Below are 23565 nucleotides of genomic sequence, written 5' to 3'. Positions count from 1 at the left end.
GCATGCTGCTTGTGTTAGAAAACTGCACCTTCAGAAAAGCCACGCACGGAGCATGCACCAAAGGGGTAATATTTCCATTGAGCACATAAGCCAGATCTACAAACTGATTCGTGCTTTGCTTCTCCATTCTCAGAGCAGTTCCAGTTCCCTGCACCGTCTCCTTTGGGGGGTAAAAACCACATCAGGACAAACAAACCTGCATAGGAAGCCAATCCACAGATCTGTCTGTAGTCTGATGTTTTATGATTGATTTCTCCCCAACACTTAATTGGACTCCTGACATTGGTGGTTACACACTACATGTAATGAAACGTCTGCCACAGAAAACTCTTGGAGTTACACAGGAATACCAGGGCACTGCAAACAGATCCCAGCGCTCTGTTTATGCACTCACAGCATCACATTCTGTTTGATCAACCGGGCAGCAAGGAATTCTTTCCAATCGCTTCTTCCAGGCTAATATCCCACCAGCAAAACAAACCCATCACCATAGGAATGCGAGCCCTATGGGTCACAGATCTGCATTCGGGAATTAGAAATGGAGGTGAAATACTACCAAAGAACACAAGGAAACCCAGGTCAAAACACGATGTGCAACCTTAATTACCACGTGATCGCTATCGCTTGAAAGAAGGATTCTCGGAGCATGAACTAATAGAGAAAAAATTCTCTGCTATTTGGCAAGAGCAGGAAAGCTACAAGGAGTCAAACCCAAGTGAAATCAAGATGAGAAATTCCTGGGACTTCCCTGCAGCATCGTGTGTCTCCGCTGCTCAACTTCCATGTACAGCTTATAAACAAACACATAAACACACACACAAAACAGAAGGATGCAGGCAGCAAGACTCTAAGGATAAATAAGGCTGTGTGCAGGCATGGGTGGTAGGTATGAGAGCATCTTATAAAGCCAAAGTCTGGTTACCAGAACCACAAGAGCTATGGCATCACAAATGTCCTTCCAAGTGCTTCACAAGTGGAACAAACTCACTGTGTGATCTCTCTGGTCCCATACTGTCCACATTTGGTATCAATTCACCGAGACAAAAATCAAAGACCCACCAAGAGAAATTCTCTTCCATGCTGTCCCCTCTCTGCTGCTCCACAGGAAATGGACATGGCTCGATGGCGGATTTCCTCACAGAGGATCATAAATTACAGCAACAGGAAGAGAACAAAGACAACGGGGCTGCAATCTCCAGAGCCATGTGCTCCTGGCTCCATAAACCTGGTAAATCTCCACCAACCCGGCTTCCATCAATTCAATGTTTCGTGCCATTTGATGTGTTACATTCTCCCAGATAGCTAACAAACAACCCAAGAAGAATATCCCCTTTCTGCACAGATGCAAAAGTAAAGGAGAGCTGACAATGTAGCGTTACAACAGTGCCAGTGTTTGTTCATCCCCAGGAAAGGAGTCACAAACAAAACCACTTATGCTGAGGCATTCCTCTGGCCCTCTCCCAGCTACAACTGTTTCTGCTCAGTTGTGGGCTATATTTACCCATAGCCTAAGCCATGGTCGTGCCTCCACATGCTGAGGAGGCCCTGCTGAGGAAAGGGAATTCTTGTTGAAAGCAAGCAGAGCTTCAGCTTCATTTAGGATTCCCACATTGCAACCTTTCCTGCTGTCTCAAAAGCCAACCCCTCCCCACGCTGCCTTAACCCCAACTTCAGCAACTCCCATTCACCTCCTCACCCTGAAGGTCCCAGCTCTGCTAAGCTGCAGCCATGGGTCACTTGCTTTGGTGCTGGCAGAATTTTAGCCAAACTTGCTGCAAACTGATGTCATTATCAGTTTGCTCTTAGGTTACGGTCAGGAATCCTCTTACAATAAAGTGACACGTGAGTGAACAGAGCTGAGGGTCAGTGGTGCAATGGAGGACTGGACTCTCCCTCCTTCCTGATGGCTCTGTTGCTGCAGTGCACTGGTTGATGGCTGAAGTTGAAGCACAGCCACAGCCTCTCCATCACCATGACCCATCCCACCAGCCCCACACACACCGTTTCCCTCTCACAGCTTCTTCCATCCCAACCAAAGCTCCACCACGCAGAGGAAAGCTCATCCCCATGTGAGAACGTTCCTCCTGTGCTGCCACAGCTCAGTTTTCCTGCTCGTTTTCACAGTGTTTGGTGAACCAGATCCAGGACAGGCCTTCAGCAATTCCCCCCCTTGCTGCCTATCCCCGTACTGCTCCCCTCCTCCAGCGCTTCCTTTCTGACAGTTTCACAAGAAGTTAAAAGTATTCGACTTTTCAAGACACAGCAGGTCTTGCAAACACATCAGGGATGCCATTCCTTGGAGTCACAGCGGGAAATGACTCGATTTACAACTCCCAGAAACAACAAAGTAATGGAGCAGCCACTTTTCCCTGCCTGGAATACCAGGAGAAGGGTCCTGAGTCTATGATGGAATCCAAGATGCTCCGCTTGGTTGTGATTAAACTGATTTCACTTAAGGGAATTCCTTAAGAAAATGCCAGAATGAAGCCCGAGATTCCCTTCTCACAGAGTCCATCTTCATCGTGTGCATCCAACCCGTGTTTTCCAACTGCTGAGAACTCAGAGATGAACTCACAGGCTTCCGTAGGGCAGCAGGAAACCCAGCCTGCCCAGAGCTACACCTATATTCAAATCCTGCAACAGAGGAGCTTAAAACTTCAGGAGCCGCACCGCCCTGTGACGCCAGGCTGCTTTTCAGCAATTAGCGCTGATGATCTGCTCTAAAGAGCGGTGCTCAATCAGTGCAAGGTGGTAACACCAGCTAATCCTGCTATGCTCTGACAATGCTCCTCTTTCAACATCCACGCTCCCCTTCCCCCCATGGAATGAGAACACTGAATCATTTACTGTCTAACAAAACCATAATTACTCCAGTGGAGAAATTAAGGAAAATGATCACGTAGCACACAGCATCTCTCCAACAAAGCCTCCAAACACTCGATTGTATCAAGCAAAAGCTTCAGATTCGAAATGAGCTCGTATGCATTTTGAGAAGTGTTTGTATGCTTTTAAAACAACAGCAGAAACACAGTTTGGATGTTTCTAGCAGTTTCTGCTAACAGAGAACCCTGGCAATGCTTCTGGTTATGTTCATTAGCTCCAAAATACAGATACCTGCTCTGTTTACTTAACAGCAAACACCGTAACAAAATCATATTAAGAAAGGAAATAATGACGTTATCACCACTGCCATCTGTACTTCAGGTCTTACTCACACAAGTGACCTTCGTGGCTCTGCCTTTCTGCCCTCGGATCCACCACAGCCCCTGCAGTTCTATCACCTCCTGTGCACTCTGATGGTTCTGGATTCCCTGTCCTCATCCAGAAGCAGACACCAATAGAGATGCTGAAACCCCAGAAGTGCAGCTGAAAGTCCAGAGTGTTCTTCTGCTGCACGCTACATCCAGATAAGGCCTTTTAAGCATGTCTGCAAGCATCAGGTGGCATCCTTGAGAAACTCAAAATAAGGCAAAGTGAACACTTCAGCACTTTAGAGCATCTCAGCTATGGTGCAGGCGGAAAACAGTTATCAAACCAGACAGCGCTTCAGGAACAGAAGCTGTTGCCACTCCTTCATTTATTCTTGAGTTAGAGCTCATCTTCCTTCCACTTGTGCACAACGGGGAACTCCTAGGCACACCCTGCCGCTGTTCTAAGCAGGGTTTGATGCTGGGACATTCCCAATCCCAGGCTGCAGCAGCCCTGGAGGCAGCACTGGGACCTTTATTCCAAGGCCATATGTCCAAACAGAGAGTACCTGCCACCTGTCCTGCACTCCCAACGCTCTTTGGCCACAAATTCAGCAGTAAAACTATGTCATGAGTTTCGTCAGTCCCTTCACTCTGTCTCTATCCAGGTGATGATGCAGCTGCAGAGATCCCTTCCTCTTCTGGTGAGTACATCAGGCTGCTTCCTTGGAAAGGACACCAAGCTCTGCAAACTACACAATCTCTCAGAAAACAATAAGTCAGTGATTTCTTAGAAAGAAAGCAAGCTGTACCTGGTCCATACATCCCTCCAGAAGGAACCTGGTCCATACATCCCTCCAGAAGGAAAAGAAACAGAACAAGTTTGTGCCTTGCACTTTCCCTTTAACTGCACCATTCTGTACCCATTAAGAACATGAATAGGCGGCTGAAAAAAACAGCCAGTCTTACAAAGCTGTGTTTGTTGAGTGGGAGCATTGCACTGCTATGGTTCAGCACTCCAAGTTTCACAGACAGATCAGCTCCAGATTAATCTATACCCACTTACAAGCCTACTTGGCTCCAGCACCTCGCAGACTTTGTTCCACACTTTTATTCACCAAACTGTTCTAATCTCAGCATTTATTTCTTCCTAACACTGCAGATAAGGATGAGATTTCTGTGGCACAGTTTGGTGGCTCTGTGCCACTCGAGGTCACACAGCGCTCTGTGTTTTTGCCTTAAGCCCTTTTAATTTGCTGCTGCTGTTGTTTTACCTTTAGATGACAAACACAACTACTGAAACTCCAGTGAAGGATCTCCGTCTTACAACAGCACTGCACAGCTCCAGATGACCCAGTGTCCTCGTGTCACCCGTCTCGGCCCGTGTATTATGGGCTGTAATCTTGGATGCCATATGTGGTACATCACCAACCTGGGTGAGCTGAGGACAGAGCTGAGTTGCCTTTGTGAGCAGGGGGTGGGCAATGGGAAGGAGGTGGCACTGGATCAGTTCCAGCTAAGAAGCCTTCCCTTTTCCCACAAGAAAAAAAAGGACACGTATGGAATCTCAATGTGACCGCCACTGAAAACAGCACTGCCCTGAGTTAGCAAAACGAGTTCAGGACGCTGAAAAATACTTGGAAACTTCCCACTGTAAATAAAGAAGCCTCTCATACATGAGCCGCAGTGTTGTTGGTTCCTCTCCTTGGAGCAGACACAAGAACATTCCTACACGTTACATGTGCACAGTTTTCACAGCATCAGCTCACCCCGATGTTCTGGGCTCAGTTTCTTCCAACGACCTCCCCAGGTAAGTTGATCAAATGAGCATACAGCCCTGCTTCTAATTCATCTGTATGCAAGAACTGCAAGGCAGAGATGCTTTCATTAGCTCAGACCTGTGGCAAAAGGATGCGTGATACATGTGTGAATCAGCAAGTGATGCATGGCCAACATCTTCCTTTACAACAGGTAAGTACAAACTCAAAGCCTTTAAACACATCACTAAATCCTGTTAGCTCTATTAAATACTCGCTTGGTTCATAGCCTCTAACAAATATCTGCAAAATACAATTACCGAGGTCCATTTTAATACAAGCTATTGCGTTGCAAAGTGCAGCCATATAAATTTTACATGTTACCCATAAAGCCAGCACACACACATAAATAGCTTAACCCCATAAACAAGTAATAAATCATGCATCTAACCTCATCCTGGGGAAAAAAATAACCATCTTTTCAATAACTGTGGCGTGTCATAGGGGAAAACGCAATTTCCCTTCTGAGAATTACACGTGGCAGTAAACCACAGCTTTGTCACAAGTACAATTGTACAAAAGTCTGTTTTAAGTGAATTGTTTCCAGTTATTCTGAACACACAGACCATGAGCAGAATTTGGGCTCAGGTATTTGTAGGTATGTTCTCAATAGCTGTAATGCTCCAAAAAACTGCATTTAAACAAGGAGAAGCAGCAAGCACCATGTGAATGTATCTTAGAGCCCACTATGCCCACAGTCTGAGCTGTGTAAAGTGCTGAGTAAAACAACTCACAACGCATCTTCCAACCCCAATGGAGCAGATCAGCCATGAGAAAGCAGAACACTCTGCTGACTAACCCGCTGATCAGACACCAGCAGAAAGTCACATTTATTTACCCCTTGCACAAATGCACAGTTATGGCCATCCACCACCAGACTGAAAACCAAAGTTTCCCAGGAAATGACTAAACTCTGTGCAAGAGCAGCAGCCCTGTGATTCAGCACTTATTCACGGGGTGCATCATGGTCTTCCTGAAGGCAGAAACTGAGCTCCTACAACAGTGAGCTCTGATAACCTTCTCCTGGTCCATCCAGCCCAACTAGAAAGGCTCACAAACTCTTCATCTATCCAAACCAGCACACTTTCTCCACAAGATAGGCTAGCATGGACGGAATTTCCAAATCAAGCCTGTTTTCAACACAGCAATACATGCAAGAATCCAAAGAGAATTCCTTATCTTGATTCATAAGATTTAAGACTCATCTGGAAAGCCAATGAAACCAAACAGCTCCCGGCCTCAGGGGCTGCAGATCCTTCTTCATGGGGGTGTTTTCTCCTCTGCTCTCATGCACAGAATCCTGAATTATTTATTTTTTATTTTTATGTGGCCACATAGAAATAGGGTGCCCAGAGAAGTGTGGGTACCCCATCCCTGGAGGTGCTCAGGAGCACAGATGGAGCCCCAGGTGGTTGATGGAGGGGTGATTGTGGGGCTGCAGGGGGTTGGAGGTCCTTCCAACCCAACCATCCTATGGTTCTGTGATCTTTAAGGACACTTCCAATCCAAGCCATTCTATCATTTGATGGTTCAGCGACCTTTAAACACTCTTCCAAACCCAACTCAGTCCCAACCCATTCAATGGTTCTGTGATTTTTAAGGACCCTTCCAACCACAGCTGTCCCTTGGTTCTATGAAAACCATTTGACCGTTTTCACAGTGGATAAGATTAAAATATAAGTTTTATGTACCTCATCCTGAGTTCAACACCCATCCTTTACCCTTTCGAAGCATTCTCATGGCAATACTTAATGCTCCTGAACGAGGCTTTGATTCCTCTAACAAAAGCCAGCTGCTACAGGTAACCCCACTCCAGGTCTGACACCACAGCAACCCCTTTCCAAGCCACCTGGAAAAGCAGTTTGGAGATACAACCTGTTCCAGGCCAGCTGTACCTCAGGTTACCCTTGTAATTAAATGCTAGATTCTTGGATGCCATGTCAGAACGGGAAAAGAAAGAAGGTAAGAGCAATTACTCCACTATCTATTGATCAAACAGTGCTTCTCAACACAAAGTATTCAGGTATGGAAATGCAACTCTCATCTTTTAAACACAGTGTTAGCAGAGCAAGCTAGAGTGCAGGCTGGCACGTCACACTGCATTAGGGCACAATAATTATGTATTTCCAGATGGGAAAACGCTATTGCAAGTAACCGGACAAGCTCGATGATCATACACGTTGGAACAAAGGAAGGGATCTCAGTGAAAAGCATTAGCACTTAAAAGAAAGATTACCCCCCCAAAAAACCCAATGAGAATGAATTCAGCAAAACCATAGAGATGAGACTTTTGTCACCACGTTCTCCCTATCTTGATTCCCTCAAGGCAGTGATACCAGGTATGTGTTCATGAGGATGGCACTCCCATTCCAAAGAAAAGGGCAGCTGAGAAAGTGATGGCTGCTGAAGACACCAAAATGCTCTGTTTTTCCCAAAACATTCAAATCTGAAACACACACCACAGTCATTTTATAGCATTAACAAGTGCTTTCTCACAGTTGCTATTCAACAGTATTAGTCACCGCCGTAGGATCCCACTACTTGACATCAAAGCAAGAGAATTATTAATTTTTATCCAGCCTCAAATTAGTGTGCAACACCAGTCATTTAACTTTCAGAAACTCCCACCAAATTCCAAAAGCATATCTGACAAAGAGATAGGAGGCACAGCCAGCCAGCAACTAAGAAATAAATCACCCTTAGTTTTGCTTTTTCACTTCTTTTAAGCCTGACTAGTGGGAATCCAGGCAAAAGACATCAACGCTCATCTGCGCTTTGCCAAATATCCTTAAGTCTGCTTCGCACGTGGTAGTTCAGAATAGCCCCATCAGAAATAGAGTCCCAGGAAAGCAGAGCTGTGCTCCAGCTGACAGCACGCCGTGCCAGGACTGCTGCTCTGTGCAGGGATGAGGCCAAGGAGTGAAGAAACTGTTCAAGTTGGCTGCAAGCTTGGGAAAGCCGACTGGAACAGAATGAACAGAAGAAAATGCACTGGGCAGCGTGGCACGGCAGCGGGCTCAGCCCTGCAGTCAGTGCGGGCAGTGTGAAGCTTTCAGCTCTGTTTACATCAGCAACCCTGGCTTCTTGAGGAATTTCACTGCTAAGGAAACCATGTTGGCATGTCACCAGCAAGCCTAAGAAAAGCCATTATGCTGTCAGCTGCAATGCTCTTTACAGGAAAGATCATGCAAGAAGCAACTTCTGTTTGGACTCTTTTGGCGTGCTGAGGAGCCCAAGCGTCTGCCTCAGAAGCACTTTGTTCAGATGCTGGAGAGTAGGATGTGGAAAGATCCTCCTGATGTGAGCACCTTCATTGTGGAAGATCCAAGCAATGGGCAGCACAGGCTCCTGCAGCACACACAGCACAGCTTGACATTGTGGTTGCATGGCACAGAAGCTGCATCACGCTCCAGCTCAGCCCAGGAGCTGAGAACCTCCGGAAGATTTATAGCAATGCTACTGAATGTAAATACTTCAATGGGAATGAAGCACTGCTCCCTGCATACCAATAGCTCCTGTCTAATTCTGCACACAAATACTTTAAAAAAAAAGAAAACTGCATTCAATTTTTGGTACAAAATACCAAAGTAGAAAAAAAACACGTTACTATTATAAGGGAAGGAATAGCCCAGCTCAATTTACTGGCCTCGTAATGCAGGATGCTGCAACACTCAGCCCAATTACAACATGTATTTCTGTTGCTGCGAAATGACAGTACCGCACCAGCTGTGTTCTTCATGCCTTGCACCAACATGACACTGCTGTCACAGTGTATTCTCATACAACTGAAGGCAAATCTTCTATCTGCAACACCAGTGGACCCTGAACCTAAACAAACAGGCTTAGAAACAAGGAAGAACCCATTCAACAAGCTATCTCTAGAATCACAATCACTGCTCACAGCACATTTCCCTTCCGGGGCCTCTTTAAGGGTGCAGCATCTCCTTTTCCAGTTTCAATAAACTGAATTCTCAAATGTCTGTCTTGCAGAGGGAAGGAAGTATGGAGAAATCAGGATTATTTAAGAGCACACAGTCAGCAACTTGCCAAAAAGGAAAAGAACACAAACAAAACGAACGACAGAGCACACAGAAAACATACTGCAGTCATTGATGGGCTTTTAGACATAATCTTTTGACAGAAAATTATTTTACTGTAAAGAATTCCTGTATTCATCTTCCCAAATACTACGTGTTTATCACACAATGTGTCACCGTGGCCTCGTTAAAAAGCCGTTCCTGAGATCACTGCTTCTAACCAACCACTCACATAAGCAAAATTCACAGGAGAAAACTTCCAGCTTGCTGATTTCTCATTAGTGAAAAATAAAGGAGGGGATGACAACGAAGTAATCACAAAACAAATGACTCCAAAGCACCTTGTGCGAGGTTCTCAGTGAGCAGGGAATAGAGGCACTCCATCAAACAAGGAACAGAGGATAACACAGAGCTTTGGACAATCGCTGCTTTGTTCGCACAACAAATAATTAAAGCCTCCCCAGCAGCCCCATAGCGAGGCTGAGAAAACATCTCATCTGAATTCCTCCTGGCTCTCCCTACACCACCATTTCTGCAGAGCTCCTTGGGAAGGCAGAGTTACTCAGGCCTGGCAGCACTTGGCTCCTATTGGGAAGGGACTCTGGGGAGGATCCATGCACCAACACCTTCCTGCTGGAGGAGCAAAGCGATGGCTGTGAGACACACCAACACCCAGTCATCTCACTGACCAAAGAGCAAACCTGGCAGCTTCCAACTGCACGGCCTCCACTTTAGAGGACTGCAAAAAACAGGGACTGACCCCAACACAATACATCTGACACCTGTAATATTAATAAGTCGGCCTTGAAGTACACACAAGAGCTGAGTATCAATGAAAAGGGAGGCATGTTTCACACCTGGCACCTGGTGTATCACAGCAAAGAGGCAACACTGCTTTGCTGGATAAGCAAACACCTCAATAGAACTGTTCTCCAAACTGTTCTGTTTGGCTCTGATGCTCCTGCACCTTCTTCCCACGAAGGCCAGAGACATTTGATACAGTGGAAATACACTCACTGAGATTTATTTATAATAAAAAGGAGAAAAAACAAACACCTTCTCCTAGAAATGACACAGCTTACAGTAGGTAAATTAAAAGCTCTTGTTAGTAAATTCAGTATTAAAGAATCAAAGGACGGTGCTGGCTATAAACAGATACTTTAAACAACAGATCGACTGATCCAGCCAACTGGGAAGAAACACAAGCTGGTAAACAAGAGTGTGCTCTGCAGAAGCCAGAATGCTGACTGCATTTCCCCTTCGTTGTTTGCAGCCTGAATCACCAACAGCTGATTTGGGGATGGTCAGAGTGGGGCTCATTCACAGCTCTGGGCACTGGCAGCTGCGATGCACAAACCCCTCTGTAGCCCTGATCAAGAACTTAACGAGCATGATGCAAAACCACCATTAGTTCTGTAGCACAGGCACAGAGTGGAGAAAAATAACAATAAAGATCAATCTCTAAACTGCTTCCAAGTGTTTCCCAGGACAAATAGTTTCCTGCCTTGAAAGGAACCAACCTGATCAAGGGCCGCTCTCATGTCCTGCACTCATCACATGAAGAAAATGTCTTAAATATGAAAGACAAAACTCAATTTCTATGAACAAGTACAAATGTCATGGTGTATTTGTGCTAATGAGGTTCAGCCTGTCCAAAAGCAAAACGTACCATTAAAATGCTGGGTTAAAAACGTGTAAATAAGAGCATCTCAGCAAAATCCAAGTGCTACCTTGTCACCAAACAATGCCTGCTTGCACAAAAGCAATGCAGGATCAACCTGAGTGCAGAGCTGCTGGGAAGGCACTACACTGGCTCAGAGACTGCTGCTCACCTGTGGTTTTCTCTGCAGAGCCATTGCAGATCAGCCCTCATGGCAAGGAGTTATGGCTGGGATGTGAGCAGTACCTGCTTGGCTGGGCTCGAGCTGAAGGAATGGAAGAAGTGCTGGATCTGTTCTGTGGTTGTTTGTGGCAGAGCTACCTACAGAACAGGACAAACTTCTTGAATGCTTTTTTTTTTCAAGTCATAAATCAGAATGAATCAAACCACATTCCATATTGGAAGTTCATCAGAGCGCTCTCTCAAGTTGTCCTCGCATATAACCACCACAGGGAAGAAAGCCTAAATCTGCTAAAAGCTTTAAAAAGCCTTAAATTAAATATTAATATTCTGAAAGGGATGAAGCCAGCACAAAAACAAGGCTCCTCACCACTCCGGTTCTGCAGAGCCCAGAGCTACAGATGAAAGGTTTCTTGCAAACAGGGATGCACTTGTTTTTCCCAGATTTTATTTAAAACATGCTAGGTGGTATTATGAACTAAAAAAAGCAAAACAAAACAGCAAAAAAACCAGCTACAGCTGTACATGTTGAGAACTGAGAGCTGCCTGAGCAGTGCAGTGAATGACTAACAGCAGCTAATTGTTATGTCAGTTAATGAAAAGCAGAGCTGAACTGTTATCAGTACTGGGTTGACCTTATGGGTCTGTTTGCCACGTTGAAGATAAAGTTAGAATCCTTCCCTCCCCGATTCCACTTTTGATGCTTAATCACATTCGCTCATCTCCAAGCCACGAACCTCAAGAGGGAAATGCATTAAAAGAAATGGATTCAGCTTTATTTCCAGCTGTTGCTTTGACCTGGTCTCACCAACCTCAAGAAAGACATCTCCATGAAGAAGTCCTCTGGCAGCCCTGGTTGGTTTTTGCATGTTGGGCATTTCCTTGAGGTGTCCCTTTGTATCCTTCAGTTACACATTGAGCTCCCTCCTGTTCCCTCCGCGTTAAGGATGCTGGTTGATCAGGTGTCAATAGCAACCTGCAGCAACTTGCCAAAAGCTGCCCAAAAAATCTAATGGAGTGATGGCACCAATTACTTCATTTTAATGAAAGTGAGATTGTACTTTCATTTTTCATTCTGCAACAAATTTAATGCAAAAGTGACTGTGCAGTTCCCCTCAGCAACAGCCAATCTCCCTCAAAGTCAGAAGCATCACTTTAAATAATGAACAGAACCCTTTGTTCACCACTAGCCTTTAATCCTAACGGTATTAGCCTGGTTTTCTTACTGTGCCCTCCAAGTCACTCATCTAAAACAGAAACCCTGAAGTGTGAGCTCTAGCTCTCACAGGAAGGAAGCCTGCAAGGCTAACTGTGCTCTCTCTAGGCAGGGGTATAGAGACATTTAAGAACATACAACCCTAAGGTGTCTAAAGGCAAACAAACAAAAGAAACAGGAGTAAAGTTAGAAGTTTAGTGCCGGAAAAAAAAAAGCAAGTCTGATTTAACACCCTCTGCAATTCTTAGCAGGGACACAGAGGACTCTGATCCCCGTTTAAAAACACCTGATGGAAGGTACAACTGCATGCGGGTATATAGGGCAGAACTGCAGATGTTTGGCAAAGCTGCTGGTTCAGCTCCACAGCACGACGTCGGTGCAGTTATCTGATGGCCATGGCCTAATTCCACCTTTACTCTGGCTGGCAGAAAAGCAGGGGACTTTCCAGGCCTCTTCCTTTAACTTTGTAACTGCAGGTGCTCTACCCACTCTAAAACCTGGCAGTTTTATTCAGCACTGCAGTCTGCCCATCTCAGGATCATCCCAATTGTGCTCCTGCTGCTCTGCTGTACAATTCATCCCAGTGTCTGTGCTCCAGTGTGACTCATTATCCCTCTCCAGCCCACTCTGCACCATTCTAAGCAGCAGCTTGGTGAGACTCCCCACCATTTCTGTGTTTACCCCCAGCCTTACACTTGAAGGGATCAGAATCTAACACTTGCACTTCAGTTTTTCTGCTATTGATGACAACATAAAAAGTACTTGAGTTAACCATCTGTTACTACACCTAATGGAGCTGTAATCACTGGCTATCACCCATTTCAAAGAGCATTAAAATGTTTATAAAACCAGTCTGTCAGTGTAATAATGTTAACAGGAAGACACCTGTACCTTTTGGATACAACACTACTATTGCAGCAGGCCCTTCCTTCCAACTGCAAACATAATGGCTGTTTTCATAGCAGTCTGAAGCACCACAGACTATTCCACAGTCTGGGGGTGGGAGCAGGAAGGGCTAAGATTGTGCTGACAGAAGGGATTTAAGGCAAGACAGTCTGCCTAGAAAGAGAAACTGAGGTCCAAGGAGTGAGCTTACAATGAAGGAAAACCTCTGAAAAAGGACGAATGGAGACAACAGGCACCAGTTTGGATTGCTGCCCTCCAATTTGTCCAGTAAGACCTGCCTGCTGGCTCCATCCAGTTTATATAAGTAAAATCTGTAACAGAAAAAGAATGGTATTTGGGAAATAAAGCAATCACTTCCCTTCATTATGCCTTGTGCAAGAGGATATTCTTTTCTTAAGTATTTGGCATTCTAGAAGCACAAACTGGTACAGTAGATAAAACACAATCAGTTCCTCGCCTTAGATGATCCCACTGAACACGATGCTGCTGTCTCAGCCAATCTGCAGTACCCAAAAAAAGCCCTTACAGACAGTGGTACCTCAGACACTCCTCAGACAGAAGTTCCCTGCTGCCCTAATTCTGCACAGGACGACGAAGCACAACTCCTGAAAGCCTGGAGGTCACATTCAGGTAGAGACCACAGACAGAAGCTGTGCTCACAACGTGATACCTTCACTGCGGCTCCCTGCAGCATGACGCCTGTCCTGACTGTTCTGTGCGCAGATACCACTGAATACTTCATGCTGAAAGCTTGAAAAGGGAGAAGAGTCAGCCCAGAAACGCAGCCTGCAGGAGCCAACCTCAGCTCCTGCGGTGATGTGATGTGACTGCTGGAACAGCTACACATGACACTAAAACCTTCTTTCCATATAGAGGGAAGGGAAACAGCAGAGCAGTGCAGATTTCAAAGTGTGTCCATTTCTAATTTGCTTAGTTTCACCAGCTTAAAATTGAAGTTTATTTTGAGAGCGGAGTTTTTATCTCCCCTTTCCCCCCTCCCTTTCTTTTTATTTAAGGACATAGCAAATCGAGAAGTAGGAATTTATCACCAGGAGAAAGCAGCCATCAAAGGCACAAAGCAGCCCCTGACCACTACAGACATCTCCTTCCCTGTGACCAGGACACAGTCACAGACAGGATCAGGGCAGTCCCATAGCAGACCAGTTCTGCCAGTGCTCTCACTTAGAAGATCCATTTCTCACAGTTAAGTGCTGCACTGACAGACCCACTGGATCAAAACTCTGAGAATTAAGCACAAGATTCTGCATTCAAACAACAACCAGGGTCTAGAAAGCTAATGTAGACTGACATGCAAAAGTGTGCAATCATTTCCATGTGGCTGCCTTCATCTTCTTTACATATGAGGCCAAGAAGGCCCCTGAGGCTGTACTAGTGCCTAAATGGGAGCAGGTTTCCTTTGGTCTCTAACAAAGGCTTTAAGCAATGGGCAAGCTGCCCTGGCCTAGTTGCCTTCTTCCTTTTCATACATGGCTCCATCCGCAGATAACACAGGATGGCCCTGAATTTGCACAATCAGAAGTAAAGGATATCACAGGAAACCCACATCAGCTTTTCCCCTCCATGTGCTAACTCCCTGGAACAACCAGCAGAGTCCCTTTCGTTTACGTATCTAACAGCAGACGGTATGTTCAAAGCTCAAGCATCAACTGGTTTAGTGAGTTAAGAAGAGAGATGCTGTCTGCAATTGCTTGGGGCAGAATGTGCTGAAGGAGCAGAAATCGACCTTTCAGCTGGGATTCCATGAAACAGCTTCAAACAATCCCTTCAAAACATGGAAACAACCCAACAACTGCAGGCTTGCTCCCATGCAACAATAACTTTCGGAGACTTTCTGTCACACTTCACCCACGGAAAATGGAAACTATTCTAAAATAGCTATTCTCGAAAGCAGAACTATAGAAAAAGCAGCCTTACGTTGCCCAAATCTCTCTGCTTCACTAGTTCCTTTCATTCTTCTCTTCTTGGACTGCTCTGCAGGCTGTTCTCTCCTATGTCAAATATTCAAAAGGAATATTACTCATTTTTTAAGGCTGTCAGCTCCCCTGGCTGGACCCACACAACCAAGGCTGTCACTCCATGCTAAGAGCAGCACAAAGCAAGCGCACCCCGAGCTGTCCTGCTGCCAGACCTCCCATAACCTGCAGCCAAACTCACTTCTAACAGCAGACTATTTACTCCTTCCCCAGTTCCCCACGCCAAGCTTTTGCTTTTATCCTTCTGCCCAAATAGTTCTGTCCCAGCTGGAAGAGGAGCACAGCCTGCAGTGCTGCGCAATGCCTGCATCCAGCTTCACAGGAAGCTGTTCTGGGGTGTTAAGAACAGAAATACAATGATTTTCCTATGAGAACAGGCCAAGCTATGGCATCTCGCATGGCACTGGACTGCTTCCATTATTTCAAAGGGATTATTTGAAGCAGTTCTATATGGCTTTCTCCATCAAGTTTAACATAAGAAATTACCTTTTCACTCCAGGGAAATACACGGGCTGAATATCATGAACCATCACTGTGTAGCACTGATAAACTGAGAAAGATTACTGCAGGTAAGCACACACGTGACAAATCCGTACAACTCCTTTGGGCTGCAGGATGGCATTTCACAGCCCCGTACAAACCCAAAGGACAGCAGTCAGTACAGGATGTAAAGCAATGTAAAGTGAGCACTACTTGTCTGGACAAGAACCAACAACCCAACCCTGGCCTCCCCTAGAAGCCCTGGAAGTGGTGACAGCCACCCTTGGCAGACAGGACTTTGGGCTCTGGAAGGAGCTGCACCAGCAGGATCAGAATGTGGGCTGAGGAGAAAGGGTTTGGCTGTCTTACTTTTCCAAAATGGTTTCATTCAGGTTTCTTTAAAATCAACTTATCCAGCATGGAAGCACAAAGGAGACGAGCTATTAAGTAAGTAATCACCTTGGAAAACACATGACAGTGTGTAATCGCAATACATCAAATATGACTCTGCTTTACACCTCTCTTTACACCTCCCATGCTACGATGAGATATACCAGAAGTGCTTTACTGAGGCTCTACATGAGGAATAACCTTTGGATACATAAAAACCAAAGGGGAATTACATCTTCCTGTTGGCTGCTCTAGGCAGGCATTATTTTCTTCTTCTTTTTCAAAGGCCTGCAGCAATAAAAGTGCTCTGAGTGCCCTCCACAGCAACAGCACCTCTGAGATTCTGGATCTTCCTGATCTGAGGGAACAATGACAACAGATCTGCTGTGCTCAGACATCTGTGTCTGTGCTCAAAGTGACCAAAGCAGCTTTCTTAAGTATTTCACGCTCATGGTGAGCAGCCTTACGCCATTTTTACATGGTGCAATTTTAAAACAGGACTTAACAAGTAAAGTATATCAAACACAGGAATGGCCAGGCAGAACAGCAGTGTTTGTTCAAGGTTTCTAGGTGTGGCAGCAGCCAAGACATAATAGGATTATTTATATCTGACTCATTTGCTTTGTCTTCATCCACGATTCTCCTGCTTTAGGACTCAATGATTGACTTTTTTCCTACAAAACAGGATAAAAAAATATATTTTTTTTTAAATTCAGGAGACTTTCAAGAGGAACTGAAGAACTTAAAGCAGAGAGGGGTAATTCCATAGATGCAATGCAGACATACAGCAGTCAGCAGGCTGCAAGTTTCCAGCTCTTCCCTGCCCAGCCATCATGCATGGAGCTGGGGCTGAGTGCCCACGAGCTCTGCTCTGTGCATCCCTGCTTCCTGCCTGCAAACTGAAAACACTTCCCCCTTTTCACTGGATCAGCTTCCAATCCGACATTGTGTAAGCGTGGAGGTTTTCACTCTAATTACAATAAGGATTGTTTGCTTTTTTTTTTTTTTCTTTCCTTTTAATTCACAAGGGATCACTTGAAGTTTCTGCCCTAAGAATAAACACAGATCCCTGTCTGAAAAAAACCCCAAACCATTGACATGAGCACTCTGAGATCTACCTTTTAATGACACAACATCAGCTCCACTCTGTGTTGTTCAGTGTTTTCTTTGATATTGCCAGAAGAGTTTTAATAACCTCACAAAAATAATCCCTAAGTTTGGTTTAAGACCAACGTTTCGCTGCACACAGAATGAAGTAAATGGTTCGACTTAAAAAGGAAACGTACGTTCTTAAAAGCTTCATCAATTGTCCCCTGCAGCTCACAGCTCCACAAAGCACACAGCTGGGACTTTGGGCTGTTGCTGATGGAGGAGGGAACACGATGAGGTGGGATCCGATCCTGCTGCTAGAAGCTGTGTACGGAGATGTGGCTGTGGGGTGAGGGCACACACAGCACACACAGGAAGGAGCAAACCTCCCCTTCTCCATCCAAAGGCACAAACAGAAGATGGAAGCTCTGTTTATTCCTCCACACGGAGGATCGAGGCACTCTTATCTCCATTCAATCACCTGACACTGCTCTCTCCAGCACAGGGTGAATAAGCAGAGCCTGGAATGTGCCGTGTCACTGCCAGCACCTGGGAGGAACTGCTGCTCACTGCTCCTTCCTGGTGACGGTGCACGGTGTGGCAGGAGCTCAGCTCGGCACAGAAAGGCAAAGAGTGACCCCTACAACCACTCAACTTTGCTCATTGCTCTTTCTAGAAAGTGACCAGAAAACCTCTTCCCCTCCCCCAGGGTTATTTTTTGGCTGGGCAGCATATCTGCATGATCACTGCTTCCAGAAGCACATACAGCTCCCAGCTGGTAATTATAGGGAAAGGTGATGATGAAGACGTGATGATGGGGCAAGGAAAGCACCCTTATCAGGAACCCCACACTGACATACGTGCATTCATCGCTGTTCTCAGCCAGGAGGTTACAGAACTTCCAGAAAAGGTGCTTCACATTTGAAAAGGTTCTTCATTTCCAAGATCAGTCAGCACTCTAAATGAAAAGCTGATGCACTGAAGTGAGACAGCAGCAACACAAAACTTCCCTTAACACAGCCTCACCCGACCCTACCTTTCCCAGGAGGCCGCAGTCACAGCTTGCTGCCATCTGCACAGCACCATCCATCCTCCTGCCACTACAGCTACTGAGCACAGGGACAACTCACAGTGGAAAAATACTCATCCTTGGCTTCCTTTGATGAAATTCAGGAACAGACAGTGAAGTATGATGCGATCCATCAGTTCCCAGCAGAACAGCAGGGCCTGCATTAGAGCTGTGTGGCTGCAATGGCAGGGCTGCCTGGATAAGACACAGCCAACACTTCTTTCCCCTATGCTGCTCGGATCGAGAAATGCATTATAAACTTACATTAGAGGAACAAAAGCGTTGCTATTCCAAAGTACATTTTCCTAATGCAGAACGACTGTGTGTATTTCTAGGTTGCAGCTAAGTCCTCTTTGCAATACGTGCTTTATTTCCAACAACAGGAAGGTTTTGTTCTCCAGATCCTTTATGACTAAGGTACAGTGACAAGGGAGAGGAAAAGCATCCCAAACAATCCTTTTCCAGCGCTGCACTTTAGACCTGATGTCTGACATCAGTCCTGATCCCAGAGGCAAAATAGGAGCGTTTTATCCACTAAGTCACCCAGCTCCCACGGCTACAGCCATCCAAAATGGAATGCATTACTCCTGCATTCGAACATATGTTTTTGAAGGCAGTCAGCCATCCGGCTGCCCTGAGAGAGATTCCAGAAGACCTAATTTTATCAGGCTGGGATACAAGTCTCTTGGTTGCTGTTGCTCCCCAGGGACATGGAGCTGCTGGACGCAGGTTGTCTGATTGCTGGGGAACAATTCTCAGCTCAGCTGCTGATCATTGCAGCAGTAACACACAGCCCAGCACAGGCCCTGCAGGCTCCGTGGGCTCCCACCCCCATGGAATTCACACAGTTTCTATCAGCACTTCTCAAGCCCAGAAGAATTAGAAAAGGTGATGTTGGCAGAAAAGTTCTAAAACTTTTAAAAAAGCCTTTTCTTTTCTCTCAGAAGTTACAATGAACAAAACAAGGTGTTCGTTCACTAGAGCCAAAAGCACAAGGTGCTCTTACATCAACTGTCTTTGGTACAAACATAACCTGTGTGTGTATAGCAAGGTGTGCTGCAGACACACTCAGCTTTGAAGTTTGAAGGAAAAAAAGTGCAGGATGATAGAAATGAGTGTTTTACTCAAGGCCAGAGGAAAAAGCAGCAGTGGAGAGCGTTACTCAGAGTGAGGAATACAGGTGTGAGGCTTTGCCCAAGACTTGTCATCAAAATGTAATGGGAAAATTTGTGTAGCAGATGGAAGGCGGCCGCCTGCACAGCAGCCGTTAGCCATAAATCACCACTTCCCTCACACACGGTGCAAATTTAACAATCTTCCATTCTAATTAATAGAATGAGGCACCCTGGCCTGATGACTCTCCCCTGACTTCACAAGGCCTAAAAAAAATGCTGGATTGAACCAACGTTAACAGAAGATTGCTTCAGTTCCAATCCTTAACAAGGTCCCACAAGGAGCTGAGCAGAGCACTGAGCTCAGGAAGTGCCTTTTGTAACTTGGAGGCAAAGCAGCTTCAAGAAAACCATGTGAAGAAGTTATCTGGGCGTCATATTTGAGGCAAATCAAAACAGGAAAGTATTCCGCTTTTGCTTGTACCTCTGGGATGTCTCACCATTACTTCACTCTTTGGCTTCTGAAACTCGCCACTGAATAAACATGATAAATCCAATGAAAAGAAAGCTTCATGACAAAAACTAATTAGAGAGAGGGAATCCGGAAGGAACCCATCACCCTTTCTGACACAGAACCAGTGAACTACAAACACACGGGGTCCTTTGCACACCCATTTCTCCATGGAGCTCCAAGTGCTTTCCAGGCAGACGCATGCCTGCCAGACCTGCGACCCGGCTGCACACAGTTCTGCTGCCATCCATCACGTCTACCCCTTCATGTTTCATGCTACAGAATCTAAAATAGAAAGCTGAAGATCTAGGACGCCACAAGAAACACCAGAGAGAGCTTTACTGCAGATTTATCAGGCTAACAGCCCCGATCAACGCTCCCAGTCTAAGCATCCAACTGAAACTGCAAATAGCACCAGTAGTAAGAGTGAGCAGCATTAAAGGCAACACAGCAATCATTGCTACCAGATGTCCCCTCCACCCAGCTGAGGAAAACTGGTTCTAACTCCAGCAAGGCTACACAGAAGCAAGGGAGGAGGTGGAGGAGTGCCTTCAAAGCCTCTAATTTCCTCCTCTCCCCAAGGCAAAGGGTCAGAGCTGAAGCTTTTAAAAATAGCCTCGAACCTGCACCTCATTTCCTAAGAATAGGAGCAACAGTGCAACCAGATGCACATTCTTAAACTCTCCAGGTTGTTCTTTGTTATACTAACCTGGATGCTCCAAATGCTTTTCTTGCACAGCGTAACCCACTCCTGGTCACAATCATAGTGTTTCTCCAAACCACCCATCACCCAGCACTCTGCTTTGACCATGTGCAGGGTATAAATGTGATGTTCTTGTGGACCTTCTGTATGATGGACTGCGGACAGCTTTGCTGACTTGAGCTGTATTTCTTTCTGGCTACCACGCTCACACCACTTCTTTCCCTGCCGTAAAGCTTAATAAAATACCATTAGAAACAAAGGCTCTTATCGGGATCTTGGTAGAGCCAAATGAGGCAGGGATGAGCACCTTGAATCTGTATGTACAGCTCTCCATGACGTGCTCCAAAAGGATTTTTCTGCATTTCAAAGCACTGCCTCGGAACTGTACCTTTGTTGGCTGCATACGGCGAGGCTGCGTCAAAGCCAGACACAGATTTCTCAGCAGATTTGGTACCCATCTGCTGTCAGTCCTGCAGGTAAATTAAAGAAGCAACATAAAAGCTTCCCCATTACCAGTTTTGCCTAATGCAGGACTTGTGGGTGCAATGCTGCGTAAGAGCACAAAAACCACCTGTGAGTCCTGCTAGCTACAAGACGATCAGATCTGACTTGCTTACGCTCATAAGCTTCCTCCAGCCTTTTCGGTTACAGTCACAGCTCCCCTCTGAACAATAGGGAGAAAACTGAAGTGAAACTTCTCTGCCCACTCAGCAAACTCCACGTAAGCAAGACCTTCCTCTTTCTTTGCTTCTTCCCTACTCTATTTAGATCTACTCCAGCAATAAAAAAGACCTTCGCCTACTTTGATGGGTGCCTGGCAGTCAAAGAATGAAAACTGAAAAGCACAGCTTTTGAGGGAAGAGAAAAACACCCGGATTCCTCAGGAATTTCTCAAGCCAAACAAAACAAAGAGTTAACCCAATTGCTTGAGTCAACATGTTTTCTTCCAGTAAGGTTCTATCCTATTTGGCTGGCCTTCAGTCCCGGGTTTCAGCTGTTCTGCTGATACCACGTTTTCCACAGCAGCCACCATCCCTTCTGCTCCTAGAAGTCATTACACACAGGTCTTCCTCCTGCCTGGCTCCTCCAGTAAAAGACAATCAGCAGAGAAGGAACAAACACAGGTGTGAGGAGCCATTCACAGAAACACCCACATCGAATCACAAACCAGACAGCCAAATGGATGTTTAACCAGAAAAGTCAACAGAAACCACCTCCTTCTGCACATGAAGCAAGAGCAGTGATATGATAACGCTGTCACATAACCCAGAAAGGGCAAATCATGCTCAGAGCCTGAACTGCAATCACAGGAATTCCTTGTTATTACTAGGCGGGGTTTTCCCCCCTCCCCTTACCTCATACTTTCACAGATGTCATGAGCTGAAGTTCATTCCGCTCACATCCTTTTACTGCTTAGAAACAGAAACTGCAGTCAAACAAAACCCAGCAGTCAAATCAGCCCTCCAGGAGAGCACTGAGCTGTCCTACTTCCAGTGCAGCAGCTCCAGTGCCACCACCCACACTGTACCAAGGGGACAAACTTCACTGCACAGATAGCACAAACTGGGACCACGCACTGTGCAAAACAAATGTTCAGAACGTGCTTATTTAAACCTACCAATCCAACAATATCAGAGAGGTTAATGGGAGAAGAGTTGCTTGAGAACTGACCCCAAAGCACCAGAGCACCCGGACACCTCCATGCTGAGTGCTGCTGTGCTCCAGGGTCAACATCTCAGGTTGGACGTGGAGGATCCCATGTGTTCACTGAGCTTGGAGAGCAAAGCTGCCAGGGAGCAACAACATCCACTATCACATATGGCTGTGACTCAGCCCCAAAGGTGTAAAACTGAGCTCCTGCACCCTGAGAGATGTGAAACAGTTCATTTCTATGAGCCTTATCAATAGTTTGGGTAAGTCCTCTTTAAAGTATGTATCCCTGGTGCTCCTCCTCATCAAGCAGCAGCAGAAGCAAGCACACAGCCAGCCCTTCCCATCATTACTGATGCATAATGTGGGTGTTACTGACAGATGAAAAAAAAAGCACAAGAAAGGAGAAAGAAAAAAAAAAACTTGAGTAAGAAAAGAAGGAAAGCATGAGTAATCAGTAGGTTCCAGGTTTCATGGAGCTCTATGACTTAATTCACTGCTTACATACAGTTAATCATTCTCATTAGAGGCAATGACACTGATCCCTTCTGTAAAGAATCCCTCTGTGAAATGTGCTGTTCGAGGTTTGGATATAACACACATGATAGGAGACAACTGAATTCTTCCCTGAACTCATTTAGAAAGAAAGGAGTTAAACACAGATCAATCACCGAGGCCAAATAAGGACGTGCAACGAAAGGCTGAAAGAAAGAAATGAAAGCAATTTTGGTTAATGGAAAAAGAATTACTGCTTCCTGCAACACGTCCCACAGCGCTGCTGGAACAGTTCAAGCTCCTCAGCAATGGCAATGCCCTTACTTCTACGCTGACCACAAGGCACAGTTGCAATTCGTGCTGTTCTGTCTGCAGATTGTTCCTGAAGACTCAGAGCAGAGCACTGCAAACTATGGCTTCTACTTTAAGCATGCTTTAAAGCAATCCTTCTGTTCCGCTCTGCATCTTATGTGCCAATACAGCACCTTCCACAAGCATAACATCAGATAAGATTCTAATACTCTCCCTCATACTGTTATAGATTCTGCAAGCCATGAAGGTGAGCGGGGACGCAGCACCACATGAAGTCCATAATGTTTGTGCTCCCAGCCCACCTGCAGGGCAGCCCTCCTTCACACTGCCTGCTCAGTGCTCCCCATATGGGATCACAAAGATCCCAACTCCTGTGTTAGTGGGGCTGGATGTGGGTCCCCTGCAGGTACAGCTCCTAAGAGAGGCGTAGAAACCTCAATGGAAATGTTCACACAGGAGACGATCTGAGAAAATAAAAGCTGCAGTTAGGAGAATAGATCAAGTGCTCTTATCTGAGTGAGAGCTGATCAGTTACACAGCAAGCACCGCCGCCATATTTAATAAAACGCTTCCATTCTATATTGTTTACTATAAACAGCTCCTCAGTTAGACCCAATTAACAACACGCACATTCACCTTCAAGTCCTTATGCTGAAGTCTCAGACTGGGGTGTATTTTTAATGGCATCACCCCACTGACCCCCCCCACCTCTCAGGTCCCCTCTGTGGCCACACGCCATCAAGCTGCACTCAGGGC

At 45.7% G+C, this 23565-nt stretch overlaps 1 protein-coding gene across 4 annotated transcripts in view; it reads right to left on the bottom strand.

Moving 5' to 3' along the window:
- Positions 1–23565, bottom strand: part of DIP2B (DIP2 acetate--CoA ligase B (putative)) — a 59441-nt gene that overhangs the window by 34217 nt on the left and 1659 nt on the right. The window contains exon 1 of one of the 4 annotated variants that reach the window (XM_085534117.1): positions 10875–11023. The exons of the other annotated variants lie outside the window; for them this stretch is intronic. The gene's annotated coding sequence lies outside the window, so the exon portion shown is untranslated. Of the gene's footprint in view, positions 1–10874; positions 11024–23565 lie in introns of those variants that run through there. 4 annotated transcript variants of the gene reach the window in all.

The sequence above is a fragment of the Coturnix japonica genome, unplaced genomic scaffold, assembly GCF_054131305.1.
Source record: "Coturnix japonica strain WE unplaced genomic scaffold, WE-NBRP24 Scf075, whole genome shotgun sequence".
NCBI classification, from domain to species: Eukaryota; Metazoa; Chordata; class Aves; order Galliformes; family Phasianidae; genus Coturnix; species Coturnix japonica.
Note: the sequence above shows the minus strand (reverse complement) of the source record. Positions and strands in the feature narration are given on the sequence as shown.